General features: G+C 36.3%; 1 pseudogene; it reads left to right on the top strand.

Annotated features, from left to right (window-relative positions):
* The first annotated feature begins 289 nt into the window (after nucleotides 1-289).
* LOC102876133 lies at nucleotides 290-1,185 on the top strand (annotated as a pseudogene).
* Nucleotides 1,186-5,579: the final 4,394 nt, after the last annotated feature.

Below are 5,579 nucleotides of genomic sequence, written 5' to 3'. Positions count from 1 at the left end.
TTTTTCTTTTACTTTTCCAAGAGGGTAGTGTTCTGGGGGGCGGGGGGAGTCTTAGGAGGGGACAAATGTGCAACAATGAATGAATGGAAATCCAAAGCCTCTGTAAATTTTTACTGAAATTAATAACAAATTTAAATTTAAAAAAAAGGTTTTGGATTTTTAAAAGAACATTATGCTGCTTTTCCAGACTCGGCCCTGCGTGGAGGCGGCTCATGAATCTCCAAGAACCGAAAGTTGAGAGCTGCTTTGCGCCCTGGAGACTGCGCCTGGGGACTTTGCTGCAGTCACCATGCCACAAAATTAGTATCTTGAGTTACACCAAAAGAGCGATGGGTACCGTTTGGATTATCATGATTAAAAAGAATGACAGAGAGAGAGAGAGAGAGAGGAGAGAGAGAGAGGGAGGGAGGGAGGAAGGAAGGAAGGAAGGAAGGAAGGAAGGAAGGAAGGAAGGAAGGAAGGAAGGAAGGAAAGAAGGAAGGAAGAAAGTTGAGCGGCTCATGAGCGTTCAAAGAAGGCAAAGAAGGTGATAGGTCTGAAGGCAAAGCTCTACCATAAGCAGTGTCATGCTGAGAAAATACAAATGAAAAAGAGTATCAAGATGCATGAAAAAAGAGACGTCAAACAAAAGAATGATGAGAAGACTCCACAAGGTGCAGTACCTGCCCATCTGTTGGACAGAGAGGGGGAGTCCCGAGCTAAAGTACTTTCCAACATGATTAAACAAAAACACAAAGAGAAAGCAGGAAAATGGGAAGTCCCTCTCCCCAGAGTTCGTGCCCAGGGCGAACAGAAGCACTGAAAGTTATTCGAACAGGAAAGAGAAAAAAGAAAGCCTGGAAGAGGATGGTTACTAAAGAGTGCTTTGTTGAAGATGGTTTTACACAAAAACCACCTAAATATGAAAGATTCATCAGCTATTTGGGCTTACGGTTTAAGAAGGCATATGTAACACATCCTGAACTTAAAGCCACATTTTGCCTGCCAGTACTTGGTGTAAAGAAGAATCCTTCATCCCCACTGTAAACAACTTTACGTGTTATTACCAAAGGTACCGTCATTGAGGTGAACGAGAGTGAGTTGAGCCTTGTGACACAAGGAAGCAAGGTTATTTGGGGGAAATATGCCCAGGTTACCAACAATCCTGAAGATGATGACTGTATAAATGCTGTCTTACTGGTCTAATAGCACTTTGACGACTGATACAAACCAGTCAGAAAACCAGCATTGCGATGTACTTCCGAATGCTACCAAACAGCCTTCCTTAGAAGTCCTGCATTCAAGGAAACTGTCTATTATGATATAAAAACATGAAAATGATCCACTTTCACAAATTGGTCTTTATTTTTATATCTTCAGAGTTTTAAGTGTTAAGAATGAACAATGAAAACTTCATCAGTGTGTGAGCACGTAGCTACTTCTAGGCAAATGTATCATAAAAATAACTAGTGTTTAAAACTCAACACCTTTTTTATACAGTTGCCCTTGACTCATGGTGACCCATTTCTTTCAGATTGGAATTATAGGCCTTAATGTTTTTGATGGTTGATTTTTCAAAAGTACATCACCAGCCCTTTCTAACAAAGTACCTCCGGATGGACTCAAACTTTAAGCCTTCCATCAGCAGCCTAGTAGTTAACCATTTACACTACCCATGGATGACCTCTAAAAGTTTATCTTTACTAGAATAGATCTATATTGATACTGTATTTTCTACCTAACTATGAAAAAGGAAATAAACCTACCAAAGTATTTGTACTTTTAGCAGTTTGTATTGTAAATAGAGGTTTTCTTTTCATAATGGTAATAAAAATTTAACTACCAGAAGAGACTATTTAAAAAACCCAACAAAACATGCTGAGTGAACTATCTCAGACACAAAAGGACAAATACTGCATAAAGCAACTGCTATAAAACAGGACTGACATAGGGGTTGAGGGGCGAATGTAAGAAAAGAGGAGATAAATAATGAACATTACACTGAAACAGATGAGGGAAAGCACTATTTAAAAGGCATATATGATTAGGCATTATTTGAATGGCAACAGTCCAGAATAAGAGGTGACTAACAATGTTATGGACTGTGGGGTGGGGGAAGGGAGGAAATTGTGCAACAATGAAAGAACCTTTTTAAAGAGCAAAGGAAACTGGGAGGGTGGCTATGGAAGAAAATGTGCAACAATGAATAAATGGAAATCCAAGTTTTCTGTAAACTTTCATTAAAATATCAATAAAACATATTTTTTATTAATTTTAATAATAGTTTACAGAGACTTTGGATTTCTATTCATTCACTATTGCACTTTTCTCCCTGCCCAACCTCCCCCCCTCCAGTTCTCTCTTTTCTTTGAAAAGTAAAAGAAAAATTCTTTCATTGTTACACAATCCCTCCCCTCAAGTCCACTCCATCATGCAGCCTTTGTTTGGAAAAGTAAAAGAAAGATTCTTTTGTTGTTACATAGTCCCTCCCCTCAAGTCCAATTTACTATGCAGCCTTCATTCTGGACTCCTGTCATGATCATATATTCCTTTTAAACAGTTTTCTCCCTCATCTGTTTGAATGCATTATATATTAAAACAATCAAACAGACAAACCACATAATTTAATAACTGTTCTGTTTTGGCAGATTATTTGGAGATGTTTTTGTGTTTGCAATTTATTTGGCCATCAGAATGTCAAGTAAGTTAATAGACGTTGATGATTTAGGGGTCTAATTAGCTCAACATCCTAAAATGGGGAGGTAGGAATGAAGATCATCCTTTACATGCTAATCTTTCTCTGCCTAAGATCACTAAAACTATCTCTTAACCCCCATCACCCAGGCCAGTCAATGAAATGATTTACCTAGCACTATTTTGTTGTTGACAATTTGAGAAAACAACAAACCATGACCCAGAATATATTTCTTGATGTAGGAATATTGTCACAAACTATATTTTTTATTCTTCACTTTAAGAACTGCTCATTTTTTCTTCATTATAATCATAAGGTTAACTTGCTCAATCTTTAACGAGTTAGTACATGTAAAATATTATTTTCAGCATGCTATTTGAAATGAATATCTCATTTTCATTTTCATTTTATAATAGCCTTTTTAATTGGAAAAAGATAGAAATATAACACTTCTTTACAGAGTCACTAATATTAAAGTTTGGTTTATGAACAAGATAAATCAGTAAAATAGGAGGTTAAGACTCCTTACTGATTTAACCTGCACGAGGTGACAGCCTTGTAGTAAAAGAGCTCTGAACATCAAATATATTCAATATAGATCCAAATTAAACTATGTTCTTTTTTGTTAAGATTATACAATATATATAAACAAAATTGCTTAAGTGACCTATGCATAGAATTTCATTTTAAACGATATTTGCTGTATATTGAAGTGTGTCCACTTGTCAAGTCAAAAAATACATTACATAGTCTCTAAACTGTCAGATGAGACTTATAATATTTGAATATTTTATAAAAAAGAGTGAAAAGGTCAATGAATAATGCATCCTACATCGTAGTCTGTTAACAGTAAGAAATTGTTTATATCATCCACAGCAGCCATTCTTGTCCAAGTACCGTGAAATGCTTCAATTTAATCCTATTCAGATTAGCATTTACTTCTCAATTCTCTGGTCACTTTGGCCATTACTTCATAGATAATTTCACAACAGAAATGGTGAATAAGCATATTTACCCTTCATTGACCTCTAGCTGAAGAGATAATATCCATTTATTGTCTTGCATTCTGAGCCAAATATTTGTGCATGAGTCCCTGAATAAAATTTTTAGACATCACTCTAAAAAGACATAAAAAGATAAGCTCAATGATTTAAAATTTCTTCAAAGTTAGAGGATTTTTATAGTCCATAAGCTACCTGAAATATTAGGAGTGAGACCCAAAAACTAGCTGCACAGTGATTTATGATATAATGTTGACTTTACTGACGTGATGTACAGGAGGTGAGTAGGTACAAAGAGATTACTACTTTCACCTTTAACAGATATTTTTTTAAAAGTGAACGACAGTTATCAGTTTCCAACTGAAGTGCAAAAAAAGGAGAGAAGGCTGTTACTTTTGAAGTTGATGAGAACACTTAAAAAATTGTGAGATGTAGAGTTTTGACTATATAATCATGTCACAAGTCAATACCTTTATTTATAAAAAAACCAAATAATTGGAAAAGAAATATTTTTCTATTTTTCTTTCACATAGATGAAGGTCATGCTGATTGAGCAATTACCAGTTTTTATGAAAATGACCATGTGGTCTGGGATGTTCTCTAATCACATTTTTGCTTTCTCCTAAGTTCAATTTCTGAGAAGTTAATAGTTAATGCACAATAATATAAGCCTCTTAAGAATAAAATACCAATTGCTTGTAGGCATATTGAAGAATGTATTACATAAAAACATGCTGATCACCACTCATATCTTTGACCAAGCCTAGCAAAATGACCATGTGATTCACAAATGATTCAGAATATTCCTTGTATTCTTCCATGACCCACACATGGCTGTTTTTACTCTGAAATGCCAGTGTAAAAAATTTTAATTTCCTACCAGAAGGATCATTGACAGGGTAAGATGATTTTTTTTTTAGTTTGGTTATATGACTGAAGACTTTCCAAAATTTATGTAAAGGGTAATCTCCCCACTGAATATTTAGCAGCCTGTATTAAATAATGTGAAAACTGACTCTATGAAGAAGAATGTGGCATCAGGATCGGAGGGAGACTCATCAATAATATGTGTTATGCAGATGACACAATCTTACATGCTGAAAGTGAGGAAGACTTGAAGCACTTGTTGCAGAAGATCAATAAATGCAGTCGCCAGTATGAATTGCATCTCAATATCAAGAAAACAAAGATTGTTGAGTGTCATGATGGATGGCGAGAAGACTGAAACTGTCAGCAGCTTCATTTTGTTTGGAACCACAATTAACACTCTTGGTATGAGCAGTCAGGAAATAAAGAGACATGTTGCACTGGAAAAATCTGCAGTTAGGGACCTTTCCAAATTATTGAGGAGTAATGATGTCAGTTTGAGGACTAAGGTGCATCTGATTCTGGCCATAGTCTTTTTTTATTACATCCAAGACCTAAACAATGCATCCATGACTTACACAATGAATAAGCATGATAGAATATCAATTGATGTCTTTGAGCTGTGGTGGTGGAGAAAGGCACTGAACATCCCATGGATGGCCAAGAGAACAAACAGATATGTATTGGAGAGGGTATAGCTGGAGTGTTCTTTGGAGGCAAGAATGATGAGCCTTCGCCTCACATATTTTGGATATACTGCTAGGAGGTGCTATTCCTTGGAGAGGGATATGATGTTGGGAAGGGTGGAGGGTCAGCGGAGGAGGTGATCCAGGTGGATTGACACAGTAACTTCTGCAATGGGCTCTTGTGTGTCAGGAAGTATGAGGATGACACAGGATAAAACTGGGCTCAAATCTTTTGTTCGTAGGGTTACCTTGAGTCATACTTGACTCAACGGCACCTAACAACAACACCACTAACAACAATATAGTGGCCTTGTGGTAAGAATCTGAGCTACAATCTCAAAGTCATATGGT

Source organism: Elephantulus edwardii, unplaced genomic scaffold, assembly GCF_000299155.1.
Source record: "Elephantulus edwardii isolate Elephantulus edwardi_28Jun2011 unplaced genomic scaffold, EleEdw1.0 scaffold00020, whole genome shotgun sequence".
NCBI lineage: Eukaryota > Metazoa > Chordata > Mammalia > Macroscelidea > Macroscelididae > Elephantulus > Elephantulus edwardii.
Note: the sequence above shows the minus strand (reverse complement) of the source record. Positions and strands in the feature narration are given on the sequence as shown.